The sequence below is a fragment of the Parus major genome, chromosome 2 (assembly GCF_001522545.3).
Source record: "Parus major isolate Abel chromosome 2, Parus_major1.1, whole genome shotgun sequence".
In the NCBI taxonomy this organism is placed as follows: Eukaryota; Metazoa; Chordata; class Aves; order Passeriformes; family Paridae; genus Parus; species Parus major.
Genome location: NC_031769.1, coordinates 11,700,480 through 11,723,623, shown reverse-complemented (window position 1 = coordinate 11,723,623; position 23,144 = coordinate 11,700,480). Strand labels below are relative to the sequence as shown.

At 37.7% G+C, this 23,144-nt stretch overlaps 1 long non-coding RNA gene across 2 annotated transcripts; it reads right to left on the bottom strand.

Moving 5' to 3' along the window:
• Positions 1 to 14,252: 14,252 nt before the first annotated feature.
• LOC107214333 lies at positions 14,253 to 22,137 on the bottom strand. 2 transcript variants are annotated; one of them, XR_001524920.2, is made up of 3 exons: positions 21,468 to 22,137; positions 19,871 to 19,927; positions 14,253 to 17,625 (listed from the first exon to the last, which is right to left on the bottom strand). It is a non-coding gene; the product is annotated as an uncharacterized LOC107214333 (long non-coding RNA). The 2 variants fall into 2 exon arrangements; XR_001524921.2 differs by having other exon boundaries at positions 14,253 to 17,622.
• Positions 22,138 to 23,144: the final 1,007 nt, after the last annotated feature.

Sequence of the window (23,144 nt, the reverse complement as noted above, 5' to 3'; positions counted from 1 at the left end):
AGGGATATCAATAAGCATTTAAAAATGCTTCAGTTGAATCACTTTCCATAGGACACAGTAGATAAAATAAACCTTAACTCATGAACCAAGGACAAATTGAAATTCTTGCATAATTAAGATAATGGAATGGCTTGATAATATCAGAAGGGACAGTCCAAATCCTTTCCCCTTACCACCAGCCTGAAACTGATGTTTCCATCTTTGATTTAAATCTAGTACTCAGTAAGCTGATTTAACCCACTAAACAAGCACAAAAATTAATCCAAAAAGCAGTTGGTAACATTGTTTTGATTTGATTTTGTCGGCTCCTGTAAGAAAAGCATATGCTAGAATTTAATCCTGCACTTCAGTTCTACTGATATCCACAGCAATTTAAGAGCATGAACAACATGCAACAGAAACTTTCTTTTATGAAACCAACAGTTCATCATAAGGAATAATCAGAATTCAGAAATTGGAGCCTCTTCTCAGATGTACTGGCAACAGAGGGCTTAAAATGGATCTACGTTTCTTTTGCTCCCTCTCTCTGAAGATATCAGTTCGCTTCTAGAGGGGAGCTACTCCTTTTAGTGGTGCTAAAATTTAGTTATGGTCCCATATCTAAAACAACACACAGGCCAAAATAAAACCTCAGGTAGAAGCATCTATTGCTGCGTGGTTTAAAGTGACTGCTGTGACCAAAACTTCAGAGGATAAAATAAAGCATAATGTTTTTAAGAATTTGCAATTAGCCCTATTACCTAAACCCATCATGGGGAGTTAAAAAAACAGCATTAATATTAACATTCCTACAACAACACTCTGAAGCATGGAGATTTTAGGTCAGCTTCATTTTAGAAGGATAAATAATGAATTGAAGTGCCAAATCATTTTGTGGAAACATCCTGTAATGCAAATGCCTCTTAAAGGCAAAAGAGAGACTCATGCTTAGAAATAACATAGAAAAATCTTTCTCTGATGAGTCTTCAGTAACTATTGCAATTTATAGTAGATTCCATCCCTCATCTACTTCCATCAAAACTTGTGCTTTTTCTAGGATGCAGCTTGCAGTAAGGGGTCTGATTTAATGGTAAAAATAAAGATATTAATGTCTGTACTCTATTGCCTTCCTTTTTTACAAAAAGGTAGAAAAATGGATTTTGGCATACTTCAGTCACCAAAATTCATGGTCCAGGACTGTGGTAAAAAATTCAGTGTTGAGGTGTGAACTGAAAAGGTTAGATCTCAATAGATATATTGCTTGGCTGTCTTAAGTCTAGATAAAAAAAAAACAGGGAAATCAGAGAGAACTTTAAAATCTTAAATTAACAAAAATGTTAGTACTTTGCTACCAGAGCTTCAAGTTATTTTTCCCCCAGAGCCTAAGCCACTCTGTTAGGATTCACTGGAACTATTTAGAGAGTTAGGTTTAAGTGCATAAACATATTTCTTGTTTCAGACCTCAGTATGACTAACTAATAAATTGCATTATTTTTATTAAGTTTTTACAAGTTAGATTTAGAATGAGGTTTAGCTTCTGTTTAACCTGTGTTTTAAATTAAGTACTGTGAACTTTCACTGTGTATGACTTAATCTTATCCATTATATCAGGAGATCAAAATGAGCTAAAATAATTGATCATTAGCATCCTTTTCTTTCTTTTCATAAATTTGCAGGAATAGTTTGAGTTTCAAGGATATTAGGCAATTCCTGTCACCTTCACTTTCCAGAGTGTTGGGCATAGCAAAACAGCGATTATAATGGAGGGAAATAGAACAAACCACAATTGGGAATCCCTGATCCATTGCAAAATATATTTTCATACAGAATAAAAACCTCTTCAAAAGAGGAGGTAGATGCATTTGATTTTTTTTTCATAAAATTTTACAAAAGGTTGGTATTTTGCTTTGGTTTAATTAAATTTTTCATAAAAGCTCATTTCCCAGAGCTAAAAAGGGAACTTTTAGCTTTTCTGAAACCATTTTCTGACCATTTGCTGAAAGATTTTTAGCTTAAGATAAAGAGGGGTTAAATTTAACATCCCTTGAACTGCCAGAGATCATGAGTAACACCACTGAAATTAATGTCCTTCCTCTACTTTCAGATGCTAGATTACAATCTTGGCAAATATCCTACACAATAGTCACTACGGGGTGGCAAAATTCTCTCCACAAAATATATGATCCTCTACTAAATTATAAAATGAAAGTGCCTTCAGATCTCTGAGATTTATTGGCCTATGAGCTGTGGTCATCTAGGCCCATACATCTAATAACTGCCTTATCCCATGACTCCCGAAGAAGTCTTATTCTGGTGTGTGTGGGGAATGGATTTATCTCAATAAAATAACCAGTATGCATGTAGAAAGACTTACTCCACTGTAGGAAGACTGAACTGTTTGATTAGGTTAACTAGACAAGTGGAAAAGGAAAATAATTTTCAGTAGCTGCTCAGTAAAAGTGAATAAAGACATGGATAAGTGTGTGAACTAATCTGCTCATGTCAGCAAGTCTTTTCATTTATACCAGAAGGTATTTCTTTACATGAAATCAGGAAGAGAAACTTCTGATCTAAACTCTCCAATGTGAGTTGTGGTAGAGAATTCCCACTTGAGTAATACCATTGTCTAAATTGTCAGTTTGTAGTACATTTGGTAAATTTTGAGCATATGATCGCTAATTTTCTCCAATAATAAGCAAAAACATTATGTACCTAGAATTTTCTGACTTACTGAATGATTTACATGATTTCTTTAAAAATCATGTCTAATTACTATATATCAGCTAATCTCACTGAGTCATTCCATTTCAGAGCCTTGCCTTGAATTAATAGGCGTCCAGGTACAATTAATGGAAATTGTATCCCCTTCTAATACCAGGAGGAAATATTTTTTTCCTTACAATCAAATCAAATTCTTGATTTAATTTAACTGAGGTTTTTGAGAGATGCAAAGTCACTGAAATGCCACTGACTCAGAAGAGCTACTAAATTAATTGCATTCGGTCACAAGAACACAAATGCCCTGATCTGATGTTTGCACAAGGAGGGTCATGTGTCTTATATGATTCAGTAAAACACGAGTAGCATCAGCTGGTGTCCAGAAGCCAACTTCTTCACATGTGATTATAATTAGGAGCAATGAGCACAGTGAATTCACAAGTAACTTCTCAGTTTCAGGAAAAGCAGAATAAGATGATAAATTTGATTAATAAATTGTGTCATTTACTGCATGGTTCCATTTCTCAGTCTCCACAGACTATTTTATAATTGAGAGTCATCTGACAGCTACAATCTGCATCACAATGTTGTTTTCACACATGAGACAACACTGATTACTAGAACACATCCACACATTGTAACAAGAACAGTCTAGCTCCAGACATTCAACCCCTTTATAACACACATGCTCTTGCCTTTGCCTCACTCAGACAAATATGATTCCTTCACACAAATCTTAATAACTTCTTCCAACATTTTTAAACATTATTTTTATGTAGCACTGCATCTTCAACAACATGTGAGCCTATTATATTGATGTGAGCAGCTATACTCATTGGAATGTGAATCAGGGGCTTGTAAATCAATGGCATTAGGCAGCTGACATGACATGGACCTGGGGGCCGATTTCTCACTTTACATTGCTGATTGAGTAGATCACGGAATCATCACAGAACAGATCAATGTTTTCCCACCAGAGGACAGCTGCTTTCACTGAATTACCAAACTAGCACAGAACTGTAACACAGAAGTTATTTTGCAAGTGGCCCTAGCGTGTGATTCAGGAAATGGCTCTTCTACTATAGCAGCAGTCTTTATAAAGGTTTTCTTTATAAAATAAAGCCTGTTAATAAGTTATAATTTCTTATAGTTATAATTGCAATTATATGGTTATTGTATGGTTAATTCAAAGGCACATAATTGAACCATGCAATCCAACCAGTGGTAGGAAACAAGAGGTGAAATCTCTTGTCCTGTGTTGAGCAAACAGTTTAAAGAAAGAAGAGCAAAAGTCCTTTTCTTCCCCAAAGTTACAGAGAAGTGCACAGAGAGCTGTAATTTTCTTGCTGATCAGCAAGTACTGACAAGCATTTCCCTTTGGTCATGTGACCAGCATTCAAAAAAGAAAAAAAAAGGGAAAAATTAAAATAGCTTTGTTCTTATTTTTCTAATAGTTCTTGTTTTCTATTCTTGGAAGAAGTTCTGAGTATGTGATAAAAATTATCAAATCCTCTTGATCACATTGAAATAGTTACCTCCTTAGCCCATCACATGCATATCCATGATGTCATTGTCACAGAGGGACTCAGGAACAAGGCACACAGAAACGGAACCTGGCACACAGAGATGGATTACTCAGTTACCAGGTTCTCTCTCATCAGACTTTTAAGTAAATTTATAAAGCTACGCTATGCAAAAAAAAAAAAATAAATAAATAAAAAATTGGTTTAGCATCCTAAACTCCTTAAGGAAGACCATTCTTGAGACCTGTCAACTGCTTTGATTTTTGAAGTAAACTGTGAGATTGTGAGATCACCTTTGGTACTGAAGCAAGCCAGAATCTGGAATTTGTGTCCAGTAGGAAACCAACACAGTAAGTCCAACTACCACAGACATAAAGTGAGGAAAGAGGATTCAGACATCTGTTTTGGAAATGCAAAAAAAAAAAAAAGGTTTATCAAAACGGAAGACTTCGAAGTTCTATAAATCAAAACTGGAACAATCAGCTAAAAATGGATGTTTTCCAGCTGAAATGTGGCAGAAAAACAGGAAAGTAATGTTAAAGTCAATATTCCCCTGCAGTATATATAAGCATTAACAAAAATCTAATTAAGATTTTATTTGCTAAAGACTAGAAGACTGCAACTATTTTTGTGAATGTAAAGACAGAGAAAAGGACATCTATTTAATAAGGGCAGGACTCATTTGACAAGATGTGGATAAGTACATTGGAGATGCCTGGGAAGACCCCAGATTCCTACTTTGTTATGACAGTATAGTCACTAAAGGCTTTCCAAGAGCTACTTCTCTCCACTAATCATAAAGCAAGCTGAGAGCTAACTGAGCTATAGATTTCTGTAGTAAAATAAAATTAACCCCATACTGATATTTCAGTGATGCAATTATTAAATGGTGTGAGTGCATGTGCATAAATATTTCAAGTTGTTGCAATATTTAAATGATGATTTAAATATTTAAATGGAAATATCATTACTATATTCACAGTATGATGCTTTGCCTTTGACTGTTATTTTAGTTTTGTTGTTTCATATGCTCTCAAACAATCTTTAAAATAGAGATGACTGCTGGATTTTAACTCCCAAATAGTGAGATCTTCTGGAATGGATAATTCCTTTTTATCATATTGCCAACATTATTATGTCATGCATCTGGAAGAACATCCACATACTTATGTGTATGAATTTGATTAATTTCATTCAACTTCTTACTTGTAGAGAACTTAGAACACGTGTCAGGATTTGTTAGATCAGAGGCCATGACTTCTGACAGCTGAACAATGAAGAACCTCACTGCACTGGTTTATTGTTCCTGGGCCCAGCAGTATTCAGTTTCTTTTTGAAGGCTCACCATCCCCACTGGACAGTGGGGAAATGGTGCCCTTATTCCACTCATTTTGGGGAAAAGTATGGTTATTAAGTTAACAGGCAGCTGAAGGCTGAGCTGAATGCCAACTTGCTGTGAAGTGGCTGAGAAAGAGGATTACTGCCACTTACAGAGGTCAAGCAGAAACACAGAACAAAGAGTTGTGGTTAAATAACACCTTAAACTTCTGCAGTTAAGTAAACTAAAATCAATTCCTTAGACATCAGAGAATTTTTATTTGGTAGTGTGACTTTGATGTTTTGTCCTTGCACAAGGAGTACTGTACAAGTGATTGTGTGCATTAATAAAAGTATGCAAGTTTTAATACACAAATGAGGGGATTAATTAAAAAAAAATCAAAGATAACAGCAAAATAAAAACATTTTATACTGAAATGGTTAAAAATATGTTGAGAAAGTATTTAAAAACTCCTCTGTACCCTGATGGCTTGGAAAAGGTAAACAAGACATTAAAAATGCAAATGAAGGAAAAAGATGTTATTTATCCAAGTAGAACTAGTCTTGGAGGAGAAAAAGAGACAGTGAAGGGACTGGGTTACAATAATATCTTTCTAACATCTCTTTTTTTTATATGGATGTGTCATTTCACTGTTTCATGGGAGACTGCACTGGGGTTGTATGTGCATCCAGATGAAAGGAGAAGGTGTGATTGGAAAAAAAGCAAAGGAATTCCCTTTTAGGTGAGCTTCCCTCCTGAGCACAGCACTGCCTTCAGAGACCCGTGCTTCCAAACCTATGCTTACATATAAAGCTTGCTGCAAATTGAGAGGAAAAAGACACCACCCCCTCAAAGCAAATGAACAACGCCAAAAAGCCTTCCTTGAAAATCCTGTGCCTGACTGGAACTAGGGGAGCTATTTCATGCTGTATTACCACAATGATTAATTTTATTTTGAGACTTATAAAAGGACTAATTGCTCTAATAAAAATTAAAAGGCCTTTGCCTACTAAAAAGATCATCTTACAAGCTGATATTTTGTGTTTTCAAGTGACTAATTTAATGGCAGTAACCTTAAAAGGGCCTGATTTGTCAAGCTGTCTCATCACTGATCCAGCTTGGGCTACAGCTGCTCCGATGAGAATTGCTCCTTCCTGTGAAACCAAAAGATCTCGTCTGCCAGATTCAGGAGGGACAGCTTATTTGAAAACTATGCCTAGCAGTTACAGCATTTGTTTGAATGAACAGTTCCTCTTTCCTCCAGCCGTTTCACTGCTGTTTCCAATGTTTGTTCTGCCCTGCCATTTGCGCTGCTGTGTAATTACTCAAAGTATAGGTGACCTCAATTAATGTTGATTTGCTGTTTACTCTTCTGCTCAGTCTGACCCAGCACCCACTGAAGTCAGAACTGCAATGTGCTTCAGCTGCAGGAGCTGGATGTCAGTCCACACACTGCAATACAAACACTGACTAAGCCCAAGTGCATGTAAACAGCTGTACACTAACTTTCTAGTCCTCTCCTCGTCTTAAAGGTTTTTCTCATGCTAAAGAACAGCCCAAACTGAAGAATGACTTGCCAGTCCAGTGCTCCTCATGACAAAAGCACTAAATGATTCCCTCCCATGTGTATATATATATATTTTAAAATACCTGGACACCTTCAGTTAAATTTTTCCCACTCAGCTTTTCTCTGGAGAGGGGCAGTCCCTGTCTTTTAGAAGGTCTTTATCTTTAGCTGCTTAGAAGTGTGTGAGTCATTCAAGGAACATCCAGGATCCTTGAGCAAAAGAACCTTGATCCCCCTATGCAGATTAGGACAACTAGATCCTGACTGGGGCAATCCACATGCTCTCTCGGCAGCAGAGGAAAACAAGCACATTCAGTCAGATGACAGGATTACATCAGATTCCATCTGCTGTGAAAAGTGTTTTATCCAAAAATGTAGAAGATCCCAAGATGCAGAATACACTAAAGCCTGACATCCCAGCCTCGTATTCTTATCTCTTTAAAATGCCTTATGGCCAATATCATCTTTTATTCAGCACTATCACCTCTTCAATTTTTCATTTCAATCTCAAAGCTAACATCTTGACTGAGGTTCCTTTTACTGATTAATATACAACAGTAAAATCCATTTTAGGGACAACTGACACTGCTTTGGGATTGTACATGACAGTAAAAGCATGTCAGTGCCTGTTCTGAAGCTATGACTTCAGCCCCTGCGTATTCCAGCTGGCAAACATGCAGACAAGCAGTGGCTGGGATCACAATGCCCCTGAGGGCACCATGCCCAGATCCTGCCCTCCTGCTGGGCGTGGGGTCACACCCAGCTGGCCTCCACCAACCTGTGCTGGGACATGATGGGAGAGGGTTTGCCATTCTAGGCTTGGCAATGTGCTCGTGACGCCCCTGTAAGCTTGGGACACAGTTGGCTGGAAGTGTCAGGTAAAAGTCCCACATCTCCCTTGAAGCCTGCTTTAATGTCAGATGCACCTGGGCAGTGGAAAGGGACAATTCTCTATTTTCCCACAGTTCTGAGGGATCAGAGCCAAGCTGTGGGGAAGAAGGGCAAGAGTGAGGTGGGAAGGTATCCAAATGTGCCACTTGAGTACGTAGTGTTTTATGAGTAAGAGAATGTGTGACAAGATGTGATAGGGATGCTGAGGGTTAGCTCTGTGTTATCTCCCAGTTCCCTTCTACAGCTGGCAGGAGAGAGGGCTGAGACCTGATCCCTGTTTTCTGTGACTGTGGTACCATCTTCTGGGGGCTGATCTCATCATGGGGGCTGCTCTTCATGGGCTTCAAATATAAAGCATATCATGGTACTTCCAAGTCCTGGTATGAGTTGCATATTTATCTAATGCATTTTCAGTGCTTTTAATGAAAGAGTAATTTCTTCTCGGCTTTTAATGCAAATACATATGGCTTTCCTTTTTTTCGTTTCCCTGCCTGTTGTGATTAGGAAAATCCATTTTCAGCACTTCTATTTTTCACAACGCTATCTTATGAGGTGCAATACAGAAGGAAAACCTGAAAGTTGCTTTAGTGGTCAGTACTCAGGTAAGCCAAGAATCCCCACACTGACTCATGAGATTTAAACTACACTTTGAGAACTTTGGGTATTTCTTTCTGCTTTGTCAGCATTTTAGCCTCACAGCACTAACTTGTCTGAAATTTCCAGTAACAAAAACTACGTGAATTTTACTCTTTAACAAAGTTTAGGCTAATGTAATACAGGTGATTTTAAATCGGCCACCAGTTATTGTCATACAATAGCTGTGGGAAATGTGGCTTAGCTGTGACAAAAGAAGTTTGAAATGTTATAACAGTGCAGGAATTGAAAATCGAACATGTGTTAAATCAATCTACTGTCCTACTCTTCTATTCTTCTTTCTTGTAGTGCACAAATTAAAAAAAGAAGCAAAGCAGACACCCAGCCACCTCAGATATTAAGGTGGTGTGGGCAAAGCAGAATAAGATATAGTCACTTCAGACGGTGCAATTGCCAAGCAAGCTGCAGTGGCTACCAGGATTATCTTTATCCAGGCAAGAATAGTGCAACATGCATGGCACAGCTCTGCTCCAGGGCTTGGAGTATCTTTATCCCCCCAGACATCACAACAAATTAGAAAAAAAATCAGAAAAAAAAAATCAGGAAGTTATTCATTTGGGTCAGCTAAGTGAAGGAGTGACATATGGGTCTCTGCTTTTATGTGTTTGCCACCAAGGAATCCTCGCAAGTGACATTTCCTGGATTGCTGACTTGGGTTCTGGCTGTATCACCTGGAGGCAGGTGACGCTCTACCCACATGAGAATACAACCTCCAGGAAATGGGGTGAAAATGCACTCTTTTATGAGCTGTAACCACACACTTCTGTAGCCTTCACTTAAGCAGTTTAACTGCAATGAATTGCTGTGCCTCACAGAGTAATTCTGAGAGAGGCAGGTCCCTGAAATTTTAGAAAGGGAACCACACTAGAAAAGGGAAGTGTCTCGGGCAGTGCTCTCTGGAAAAGCTGTCTCTGGAGGTTGCTTGGGAGACAGCTTGTGGCTAATATCCTGTCCCAGAAACAGAACAATATCTCCATCATATTTAGGGAAATGGACAGGATTGAAATTCTTGAGTCTGCTTTCCCTCAACTGTCAGAGAGAATATCAGGTCTCCAGCCTTCCGTCCATGGCAATAGAGAGAATCATCTGATGCTGCACTAGCAAAATCATAGAGGATTTGAATGAAAAGATCTGTCATTCTCTCAGTAGCCAAGGCTGGCCCACATATGTAAATTTTACACATCCCCTGGTAGTCCCCAACATCCTTGCTCAGCAGTTCCTGTCTGATTCAAACATAAAGTAGCTGCTGGGGAGGTTGATTTTGCTTCTGGTTGATAGGGGATCTCAGATGTTCCCAGTGTCGGACTTCCAAGCTGACATGAGTTTTTCACACTCTGAACTGTCTAGTGATGGCTTCATAGATGTTCAGTGGAGTTTAGTTCTAATAGCACACTTTTTTTATTTACTTTGGTGAGGTTTAATCTATATATTTCTATTAGAACTAAAAGATAAATGCTCTTTTTACTCTGCTTCTGTTTCCAATCTGTAAATGCACTATTTTAAATGTAAATTCTTTCATATTACTCGTATGTGTGACATTTATGCAGCCTCAATAACCACATAGGTTTACACCTTATTTTTCATGATGCTTTGTCAAGTCAGACACAAATAGACCTGACTTTCTAAGCCCATGTGCATATATAGAATTGGAACATCAATACTTGGACCAATTTAAAAACAGATTCTTCTAATTTTAAATTCAAAGATATGAACAATTTTAAATTCCACTAAATGGACTGTGGTATGAATCAGGTCCAGTTTGTACTTCCATAGCTGAGATAAATAAATTAAAAAAAAATAATAATAATAATAAAAAAAGTTGTTTCCTTTTACAATTATAATTGCAATATTTTAATAATTTAAAATGTAGAGACTGATATTTTATGGATATCAGAAGCTCAGGGTCATATACAACTTGTCTTTTAAGCCAAGTGTGGTTTCAGGTGAGACTTATTATTTCAAGTAACAGATCTTCTGTTATGAGGAATATATTCTGGATTATGTCTTGTCATTCAAATAATTAGTTTCAATAATTAAAAAAAAATAATAGCAATAATGACAAATAGCAATTACTTTAAATAGTTTCTTGAACCAGGATGAATCTGACTAAATCTGACTTTCGAAGTAAATACCGTTATTCTTTTTTCATAGAGGTGAAATCTGAGCACCAGAGGAAAAGCTACATGATACAAGAAAAAGAGGAGTTAGAACTGGGATGTTAAGCTTCTTAAATTATTATCTCATACTTCTGCAAAGACTTGATGGCTTTGCCTTGCTGGATTTTCATTAAAATATGTATTTAAATAACAACTCGAATACACCATAAAAAATGTTAAATGTTGTTCTCATCCTCTTTCAATTAATATTTACATGTAGCTAAGCATAGCATAGAATAATGACTCTGAACTGGAGTTATGGCTCTGTAGTTTGTTTGTTTATGGCACACCACGTGTTCCCATGGAAACAGCCACACTGTATCCACGGTAACAGGCACAGTGGTATAAACTGTGAAACCAAAGAGAGGAAGTTAGTAAGCTCAAGTTACTAATTCTAAGAAGAACTTGTCAAAATGGAATACTTCCTGTAACGAAAATCTGTTATAATCCACTGGGTGATTGTCATAAATCCTTGTTTCAATCTCGGATCTGCTGGAGGATCCCAGATACTCAAACACGCAGCTCTGCTGGTGCTGTGAACACGGTCTGTGTGGGGTGAGCACGTCCTCTTACCTCAGGGGCTGCATTTAATTCAACTCTTCAACAGAGCCTATGCTCACCAGCCCACAAAAATATCCTGCAAAGGGTTGGGATTTTCCTAACCAGTTTTTTATACAAAAAATACACAAAATTACTGGGTGGTTTTTTTTCTGTATTTTACTTATTCACCAGAATTCTTTATGCCATTTAAAAAACAAACAAAGCTTTGCCACAGTAGAAGATATCCACATAATCCTATGTTAATATTTTCCAAAGTTGTTCAGAGTCACCATCTGGAGATATTGATCTCTCTCCATTAACGACAGGGAGGACTTAAGTTTGTAGGCTTTGGTAACTGAATTTCACAATAGTTAAATGCTCAAAATAGCCTTTATAAATACCATCCTTCAAACATTCAAAACAAGTACACCATTTGAACACAAATTGTGTGTATTTCTTCTTAAATTAAAAAACAGACTATTCCTTCATTAAAACTACTTCATGAATTGTTGGAGTTCAAAAATTCAAGGCCTTTTTTTTATTTTATATGTCACTAGATGCACCCTGATTATGAGCTCTTACTGGAAAGCTGATTACAGAAGGAAGTTAAACAGGTCAAAATTTTATGTGTAAATAAATATATGTGTAGATTTGGAAATATATTCATTCACAAATAACAAAAATAAATGTATTAGAAAAAAACACGCATTTGGTGTTTGCCACTTGTCAGAGATCATTACTCAAAGTCTGTATCATTTCCTTTAGCATTGGCTCTGGTCCAGGAAGTGAAACTGCCCTACACGAACCTTGGTCCATCAAAGATATGAATCTGTGTTTTCAGATTTCCTGCCTAAATCCTCCTTCTTCCACAAGCATTTTTCCTAACCTTAATCCTAGCACTGAATCTGGAAACAATTTGCAGGACAAAAGGTAGTAGGTGCAAAAGCTCTGTGTCTGTTACCTTTGTTAAATGCCGAATCCTTCCAAAGGAGCAGAAGGTTTTTAACAGGAAACTCCAAGGAAAAGTTTGTATACATCTATGTAGCCCCACAAACTTTATGGACTCTTGCCCATTCTTACCAAACGAGATTGTGCCTCAGTGCACATTTGACCCATCCACACCTGGTGTGAGAACAAAGTTGGATTTTAAATGGGTGGAGCACATGTGGCCGTCCATAAAGCAATTACTCAGAAGTCTTACACAGCAGTTGCATAATTCCTTTCCTATATCATAAGGCAAGTGACGTGCAAAAGAAAGCAAAATTGTTCTTAACTTAAACATTGTGGTCAGGAGGGAGTAGATTATACCACAATTTTCTGTTCCACTGTGCCATTATACCACCATGAAATTATGTAATTCAAAATCCCCATGCTGGCAGAAACCTGGGGAAACAAAATAAACATTCATGACCAGATGTTAATATTTCTGTTAATGATTTTGCAAAATGTATTGCAAAATCTGAAATTCTTAGAAATACCATCTCTTTTTTTTCCATCAAAGCTAGGATTCCCAAGAGACCCAGCGGCAAAATGTTTTAATCAAAATAGTCAAGATTTCAATGAAAAACATATTGTCATTCAATTTTGCAATTAAAAATTGAGCTTTTCCATGATATGCAGAAATTTACTTTTGACTATGTTTTGCTTTTTTGAACTAAAAAGATTACAGCAGCTGTGCTACTCTGAACAATTCAGATTAAGTCTTAAATTAGCACTAAAAACACTTTTACAGCATTTAAGTACTGCTATCAGAACAACAATATAAGTTACTGCAATCTCTTGGAAGTTTCCTACAAACACATTGGAGCCATGCATTTTATTCCATCTTCATTAATGATCTGAAAGAACATATGAGTTAAGGTAGAAGGTCATATTATATTTAGACATATTTCCAAAATTCCAGAAGTAATAGGAAGTAATAGTGTAAAAGGAAAAAATGTTCCAAAACACAATTTCAAAAAAGAGGCATATATCCAGATGATAGCAAGGCCAGAATTACTTGGGATTGGTAATGGAAAAATAAATCATAAGAGACTTTTCACTTTAAGGTGCCAGTTCTAAAACCTCGCTGGTTTTTGTACTGCATTATGAGAGACTGTCCTCTTTTACATCACTTTGGGTCCATGAGAGTTGGATTATTTCATCCTGTGGATGTTTGGCTTGATTGCTACATCGGTGGCTGAAAGCCCCCAGGGAAAGCACGTCTTGTCTCCCTTGCTGGGTATCTCACAAAATCTGGCCTGCCATCTCTACCCCATCTTCTTGACTCATCCCACATGTCACAGCTGATCAGACTGTTCATGAAGGAACGCTACTTTCTTACTTGGTAAATATTTGGTGAATAGTTTGGACAAGTGATACTCAGCTGATGATTTGTTTGCAAACTAATCATTCCAGCTATTCATCACTCGGTCTTTATTATTCACAGTTGTTCACCCAGGTCACAGAGTCTTAAAGACATCTGAAAAACTGTGATAATTGTTTTTGGAGGAAGAGGACAGTTTTGATATTTTTATTTATTTATTTATTTTAATTACCCACATCATGGGATAATCAGAATTGTGAATATTTATTAAAAAATAGTAATTGCATTTCTATACTTTTCTGATCTCTGACCAAATAAACAAAAAGATTAAGAGCAAACTAATGAATGGAATAGGCATTTTATACACTCAGATGTCATTGGAACAAGATCTGCCAATAAATCTTGAAGGGACATAGTTCTGTACCACTGTAGGAATCATGAAGACAATGTTTTTGATCATATTACAGGAAAATTATAATTGGAAAGCCAGAAGACAAAAAAAAGGGAAAAAAACTTTTTTTTTTTTGTGGAAAACCCACAAAAAAAATATAACAAAACCAGACAAAGCAGCCAAGGCATTTTAATGAACAATCACTCATTTATTGTTTTGGTTTGTGGATGGGAAAAGGGAGAGAGGGAATATTTCTGATAATTTCTGATACTAAATCCCAGTACACACAATTTTATAGTGCATTGTCACATCTGTGATTTTAAAGATAACTCATTTTTCATGGACCATGTCTGTTTTCATCTATTCACTCACAATGGAAGTGACCAAACGACAGCAGCTTAAGGAGCTGAGCCTGGGGACTGAGAGTGAGTTTGTGCTGCTGCCCCAACACAGCTCTTTGCTTGAAGCACTATTTTAGTCATTGATTGCAAAAGGTTTGGAGCACTTCACACAACCAGCTGGCATGTGTTAGCTTCTAAATAGCAACTTTCTGAGCAGCCACAGCCTGCTCACTTGCAATTGTCATAAATAATCATACGTACAGAAGTCAGAACAAAATTATTCTTGCCCGCATTCGTTTGTCCTTAACAGTTAAATGGGGCCAGATTAGAAGAACAGTTTTCCAGTGTATATCTAGATAATTGATACAGGAGTCAAAATATTAAATATTTGTATTTCTCATACTCCTAAAGTCCTAGCAACAGTAAAAATAATTGCTATTTTTCCAATTTATTATGAAACAGATATTTTTAAAAATATTCTTTCATTTTCTGTTTGGTGACAAAGACTCCTTGCTGTGGTCTCTGTTGTCTATGGCAACACTGAAAATGTTTGTTTGACTCTGTTTTGAATGGAAATAAAATGTATCAGGAAATCATAGCAGAATTATCAAGAAGGCAATTCAGCACTTAAAACTTGAAGATATTTTTGAATAATTAACCTAATAAAAAACTTACTAAAGGTGTTCCGCAGGAGGAGAACAGACACAAGTAGATGGAAGATAAAATAGCAGGTCTGTATATAAAGCACAACTCATGATAAACAAATAGATATCATAGCTGGAGTTATAAAATATAAGTGTTTGGGTTTTTCTAGAAATTAATTGCAAGATCTGGCTCAAAAAGTTGTTTTGCTTTTTCTTTTCCTTCCATTGCAAATTATTTACATAAAAGAGAAAGAAAAGATTACACTCCAGATGAGGAAGCTGAAAATCCTGGTTGTATTTTGTTGTGAAAAAGTACAAATTCATCTGGATAGAAGACTTACGTTTCTAAGTTCTGCTGTGAGCTTGAGCAACTAAAGATAGCTGTAATTTCCTGAGCTCAGCCAAAGATGTTCACCTTGGAGGTCTTTAATAATTCTGCATAACATCACAGCCCAAAAAACACACAACTCAAACAGGTAGTAATATGTGATTACACAAACTACCTCATTCTTCTGTGTTCTTGCAGGTTAGAGAAAGAGGTTTAAAATAGAATAATTGAGGCAATCAGGTAACAAGTTCCTAGCAATCAGGGACTGTGCGGAAGTCACGGAAACTTGCCCTTTACTGAGTAAAAACCATAATAATCAAAATTACCTCCTACTTTTTTACAAAGTCAGATATAAGAATACAAATCAGCCTTAGCTCTGCAGTACAGATAGAAATGTATATTGTCAGGATAAGTAGTAATACAAAATGAAAATAGAGGACAGCTACCACACAAAAGAAAATGACTAGGAAATAACATAGTTTGAAAATTAAATTTTCAAACAGTCACTTCATGAAAGCCCAGGAACAACCACCCATTAGGAGAAGTGTGTAGAGAAAAGAAAGAAAAAAAAAAACAGTTACAGAGAAATCTGACATATTTACAGAAGTGATTTTTTGATGTGAGAGTATGGTGAGGGGCAGTGAATTTGCTGATCAGGAAGCTCCTATGCCAAGTGTGTTAACTCTCCTTAGGGGAGACATGAAGAGAAAAAGAGAGAAATATCAATGAAAGAATGTAAAAATCTTCCCATCAATTTCAAGCCTAATTTCATGTCAAGAAAATTAAAAATATTTTTTTAAAGTTTTTTGCTTTATCTAAACAGTAAGAATTTGCTAGAACAGGTTCCAGCCTATTTATTCCAGAAAGCCATTTAAACAGAAGTCAGTCTAGAATGCTAACATCTATTTGCTCATATTGCTAATACTAATTGGTACAGTGCAAAAACATTTCACTCTTTAAGTTAATTTACTCATTGGCTTTTGAAAGTCTTGTAAATTCCTCCTTATTACAGGCCTGGGGCAAATCTACAGCTGGTGTCTACACTGCTTTACATAGTCCCTCTGAACAAATATGAGGTAGACATTATCTTATTTTTTTTTCATGCCAAACATATTCTGATTATTTTCATGATCCTGGAAAGTTCAAGTGCATAATTTCTCAACTTACAGCACAATTTTTCACTAGACACTCAAGTTTGTTGTGGTTTGCTGTGGCTTTTTTTGGTTTGTTTTGGCTTTTGGTTTGTTTGTTGTTTTTTTTTTTGATAACAAAACCCAAGAATTGTGTGTGTTCAGAGGGTTTGAGCTCAAAGCAAATACTTAATATTGTAAGATTTGCGATAAAATCAATAAAACTGCTGACACTGAAATTTACTTCAATTTACAATCTGTCCTGCTTTTTTCTCCTCTTGAAATCGAATGCAATTCAAATCATGAGATGAACATCTGCAGCCCTTTCTGATCCTTTATTTTTTGTTTAAACTCGGAATCCCTTCTAGTTTTTTGCTAATTCTTTCTTGTTCTGTGATAAACCTGTTTCAAGATTTTATAATGAATCACAGTAAGCAAGCAAGAAACCATTTGACTAACTTTGAAAAACAGGTGCCATGTGTGGAGAGAACCTCGTGTAGGGTATGCACAGGAAACAATGCACTATTGTTTTTGAGATAAATTGCTACATTAGAGGTTAATTAAAGAGAAAATGCCAACGTTTTTAGACTGTTGCTGTGTTCATCAAGATAGAATTAAAGTGTACATCCATTGTGTAGAATAGCTGGTTTATGGGAAGATGGAGTTTTCTGCATCATCATAATCAGCCCAGAGTTATCTGTAATTAAATTTCCCATCTAGCAGGTGGGAATATTGGCTCTTGCTTCCAAAAAAACTTAAAAGACCACCAAATTATAAAGAACAATACTAATTCTAGTTTAAACATTTTTAAAGCTTTAAACAGAAATCCCCAAAGATGTGGACTCTCCAAAAGTGAATGCTTTTAATAACAGACTAGAATAACATCTATGAGTAACAGCTTCACATTGCTTGGCTGTGTAAAGGGAGAAGGCAGAACCAGATAATTTTCTCAAGTCCTTTCAAACCCTGGTGCTTTGGGAGACTGTTGGTAGGTGGTTAGAGCCCTTCTTCAGGATGCAGTCTAGCTTCCAATCACCATTTCAACACCTGGGTGGGAATTCTAGGACAGAGACACCACTGTCTCTCCTCTCAGGTGCCTGGTGGTTATGATGCTGACTCAAGACATAGCTCAGGTTCCTGCTGAGAAACAGAGGGGACTTAATTCATGCCTCACTATTAGCACATAACAAGGTATTTCTCATCCTTCCACTCCCACTTTCAGCAAAATTTCATCATGGATATGAGAAAGGCAATAAAACCTCAAAACAGAAAAAACTGTATCAAAGCTAGTCAATTCCCAGAAGCTTCTTTTGTTCCAAGTCATCATTTTCCAGACAAAGGAAAAAAATCATAACTAAATAATGTGAACTAACTGGAGAGACCACAGAAATATTAATCTAGAATCACATCTAATTGTGATAGTGTGGACACATAGTTATACATTCATATATCTTGGTGTGAAATAAAAAGACAGATGTGATCAACAGGTTTTTTTACACAAAACTCCTGCCTCTTACAGTCATAACTACAATCAGCATGAGGGGAATAAAAAAAAATAAAAATGAGATTGGCATGCATGATTTAGGGATACACAATAGTAATTGCCATTGTATTTTACAATTGTTGTGTCAACCAGGCAACAACAACAACCAATTAACTAACCAACCAAACAAAAAACACAAACAAACAAAAAAGAGCCAGCAAAAAAAATAAATGGTAAGAAAAGAAACCACACAAAGCCTGGAAACTACTCTGGCTCCCTGAGAGCCCAGGACAAGTAATAACTACAGCAGCTTTGACATTTCAGAAAGGTTTCCACTGTGGTTTTACACTAGAATCATATCTAATTAGTTTCTGATGATCTTATTCTCATTTTAGAAAGAAATAAAACCTCATGTAAGTTTTAAAGAACATAAAAATACTAAGAAATAGGAAGGAAGAATTGTATGTATTTTTTTTCTTGAAGTGATAAGGAGACATTCAGGTTGGTATTTGCTATTTTAACACTTTTGGCAGAATAAGTTCTACCTTCTCTTCTACACAGATAATAAAAAAAGTCTTTTGTGGCATGGGGGACACAGTACAGAACTTGTAAATCAATCAATCCTACCTACTTTCAGGCAGCTGTCCCCAGCTGCTGAGTTAGGTAACACCAGAAGTGATGGGAGTCAGGCACATCCAGAAGCTGGTTCTGGTAACCTGAAGTCATTTCACCAATTCTGCATGGGGATTGCAGGACTGTCTTTATAATGGGAACACCTCACCTCTGTAGGACAAATCCCAGCTGGGAGATGCAGAAGGGCTGCTATGAATGAAGCCTGAGCTGGGCTGGCATATTTAAAATGTAAATTCTCAAAAGTATCAGTAAGTATGGTAACATGTACTTATTTACCACAGGACTTCTGACAGCTGCTGGAAGAGTAGCTATAATGATAGAGGCCCAAACTATTCTCAGCTGAAACAGAAAACATAGCAACCACAAACTGCATCTTAGAAGGTTTCATTTGGTGAATTTTTTTTTTTTTCCACTGGAAGGAGAAAGAAATGCTAGAATATGCAGTCCAGGGTGTTGTAGAGTCTCCATCCAAGGACATTTTAACGATTTAGGGTAGACAAAGACATTGTTGACTTGATTTAGTGCTGGTGACAGGTCTGCCTCAAGCAGGAGACTGGAGTGATTCAGAGATCCCCTCCCACCCACGTTTCTATTCTGTGATTTCTGTGTCTCAATGAGGGTTTCTTCCTCCACTACCATAGCAGATGCTAAACAAATCAGCATGTCAGTTGGGTCATCTCATTCAGAAAAATGTAATAAATATTCTGGCTCTTAGCGAAATGCTTCAACAGATGTGTGTTTTGCATTCTTCTATAAATGCCTCTCCATGAAAACCAAATTTTGTTGGATGAGACTGGAACTTCTCCTCCTTTGGTTATCCATCTTTGCAGAGTGATGTCTGTCTGCACTGCTGTACCCCTGTCCCTACTGGCACAAAGGCAATAGGCAATTTGTAGCCAAGAAGGGAAAGTAATAGATCACCCAGCACTTATAATCTGCATGCACCTTAAATTTCAGTCTGAAGGTCTAATACATACTTCTGAAACTTGTTATGTGCAAATGGTCCCTGTGTAGCACCTAAATCAATGTTGCATTGTTTTGACCTTTTGTACAGGTGTTTTACATTGAAAAAACAGACCTCTTTATATTACAGGAATGTCAGTTAAAGGAATTGAATAAGAAAATCTTACCTGGTAAAGCTAGACTTTCTATGTACAGACTCACCAAACATGAATCATATATGATATTTGAAAGCATAAAACTAAATGTCATTTTATAGCAGGGGTTTAAAAACAGAAATAAAACAAGAGGAAAGGATACTTTTCTTACCACTGATGCATTTTACTGTCAGTTCCACCATAAACGGAATACATCAGTTCCTGATACCTAGGGGAAAAAAAACCCCAAAGCAACCCTGATTAAATTAAGCTTGTTTCAGTAAATTAAAAATCCTCTACAAGTCAGTGGTTTGAAGAGCTGGTAGGAGTCACCACTTGACTCCCAAAGAAAGTGCAGCATCTGCAGGGGAAAAAAGTCAGTCCCTCAGGGCTCTGACTCTCTGAGAGAAAGGTTATTCCAGAGCAGCCTATCAACCTTCAGTCCAACCACCACTGGTATTTCTCCCTCCTTGTCTCCTTCAAAAGATTCCTTCTTCTAGGACATGGAGAGCATTTCCAAGACCTTGCACAGGACCTGCCCTGAGCCATGATTATCCCAAACCCCACTGGCTCTCTGTTAGTAAGGGACTCTCACTTCTCATAGTTTGGGTGCAGATGAATGGCAGAAAAATTTTGTGAAATGACTGGAAAGCCCCAGCAGAACCCCAGTCCATTTCTGGAACATGCACAAGAAGCTTTCCTGGGGTTCATCCTAATATAAAAACAAGGTATCTGAAAGATGTCTCTAGACTACACTTCAGAGTGCGCCTTCAAAATTGTTCTGCTCTCTTAATTTCTCTATTGTAGCATTCAAGTGATAAATTAATCACTTTTCAAAAGAAAACAGATTTTTTTCTTATGTTGAAGGCAATTTTTGATTAAAGACTTTTCTTTTTTTTTTACAGTCCAAAACAATTAATTTGATTAATGGTCACATTTTCTCTTGAAAATAATCTCAGCAAATTTTTTTTTCTTAGGCTTAATTTTGGGAACTCAGTGTCTAAATATCTGCCAAGGTTTTACTATGCACGGCTGTGGAGTGTGGTTCAAAGACTTCACACGCTGCTGTTTTCCTGACATTGTTGGAGGGGAAGAGCTGTTTTCTAACATGAGTAATGGATTTGCAATCTATTCATTTGGGCTGAGGTGTTTAATTTTAGGCAGCCAAGCTTCTTGTCTCAAGTCCTTTGTGCCTCAGATTATCTACCTCTAAAAAGGATATAATGTTCTGTGTTTATCTCCAAGGGCTGACAGGAGGTTTACTTAATTTACATCAGCAAAGTACTTTGCAATCCAAGTAAAACGTGCCCATTTAAATGCAATGCTTTATTACAAGACAGGAGTAAATGCTACTGTCATTTATCCTGGTGTCAAATGGGACTAATCCCACAGAAAAGCAAGGAATTGCACATGGGAGAAGGCAATGGAGAATCAAACACGTGGTCCCCTTCAGTACCAAAGTGAAGCTCAGAAAAAAAAAAATTTAAAAATCATAGAATCATTTAAGTTGGAACGGATCTTTAAGGTCTTTGAGTCTAAATGTTAATGAAGCACTGCCACCACTAAGCCACGTCCCTGAAAGCCTCATCTGCAGGTCTTTTAAATGCATGGTGAATCCACCACCTCCCTGGACAACCTGTTCCAGTGCTCGACAATCCTCTTGGGGAAGACATGTTTCCTAATTTCCAATCTAAACCTCCCGGGGTGCGATTTGAGGCCATTTCCTTTTGTCCTGTCACTGTTGCTGGGGAGAAGAAGCCAGTCCCCACCTGTCCATAATCTCCTTCCCGGCAGATACATAAATCAGTGAGGCTCCTTTCCTCCAGGCCGAGACCCCCAGCTCCTCATTAGAGCTGGTCTGCCCCACACCCTTCTTTCCCAGCTCCGCTGCCCTTCTCGGGGCACGCTGCAGTGTCTCAGTGGGATCCCAGAGCTCTGTTAGCACTCCCCGGCTCGCCGTGGCTGTGGCTGTCCCTGAGGGGGCCGTGCCCCGCGGGCCGGGGCTCACTGCTGTCACAGCCGGGCCCTGGCAGCGGCCCACGGCGCCGTCACTGCTCAGGGCTGAGGCCGAGCGGCTCAGGCGGCAGGAGAAATCCCCTGGCCGTACAGTAAGTCCTGTGACACGGTATCATTTGACTGAATTAGCTCAAATGACGGGGATGTAATTGACCGAAAGCTGCCTGGGGCGGTGACTCAGTCTGTGCCCACAGCGCCCGTGCCAGCCGGGCCCAGCGGCTCCCCAGGGAAATCCGGTGGCGCTGCCGGGGGTGCTGCACTCATGGACAGAGCTGCGGGAGGAACGCGTTTCTGAAACTGATTTCAAAACCAAAAGTGAGTGAGGGTCAGAAACAAGAGGCCAAAGTGAAGAAATGTGGTAGGTCAACAGAAATAACAGAGTCAGAAGTTATTTCTGGCATCATATCTGGCGACTGTGTTTGAACATTGGTGATTAACATATCAGTTATGCCCGAGTGTGATGCAAGAGGCTCGCTGAGTGGTTTGCCTGTGTGTTCAGCTCTCCAGCCTGTCCACTTTGTCCAGACAAAATCCCAACATAAAAGGCTTATCTTGCAAATTACCCAGCACAGTCATCCCAGGAGTTTACTTATTTTGAGCTATGAGCCCCAGGGACAGACACACCCATTAAAAAAAAAAAAGAAAAAAGAAAAAGGCCTCACTACTGCCCTCCACAATAGGAGTTTCTAACTTTTTTCCCCCTAACTAACTTTTTTTTCCCAAAAGTGGCCAAAAAAATTGCAGTGCATAATACACTAGCAAAACCAACAATGAAGGAAACCCAAGTCTGTCTCTGTTGTGTGTTGGTTTAATGTCGTAGCAGGACCCAGGTCTATTATTAGTGTGCACAGTGGTTGTGGTGAATGGGGAAGTGTGAAATGAAATAAAGGTTGGTGAGGAGTTGAGTTGAGGAGGAAAGAGAGTTTGTAACACTCTGAAACACTCAGGAAAGTGAAAGCACAAACTGGTATGTAGTAGTAAAAAGTTGGACTATGAAGAGGAAAAATAGAAAATAAAAGGAACTAAGAATTTGAGCATTTTCAAAGAATGAATGTGTCAAAAGAGATTGTTGCAGAATATAGCTCTGGACCTAACCCTATACAATTGTGTCTGTATTCGTAGAGGGGTGAGTGGCAGGGATGAGATACCTGACATGTTTGCAGAACAGTTGGGGCTTTGCAGGATGTGCTCATTTTTTTGAGATCTTGCCTTCTCAGAACTGCTTAATAACTATAATTTAAAATAGTTAAGAACACATGATAGTGTGAATCATGGTTCCTGTGGCAAACCTGTGGTAAGAAGTTGTGCCAGCAGTACTGTAACAGTTTATTAGAAGGTGAACATATGCTTTTCATCCAAAAAGGGATATAGCAAAGGCATTTTGAAGACTGAAAGTCCATTAATCAAAAGAATATGTTTCTGTTTGAAAA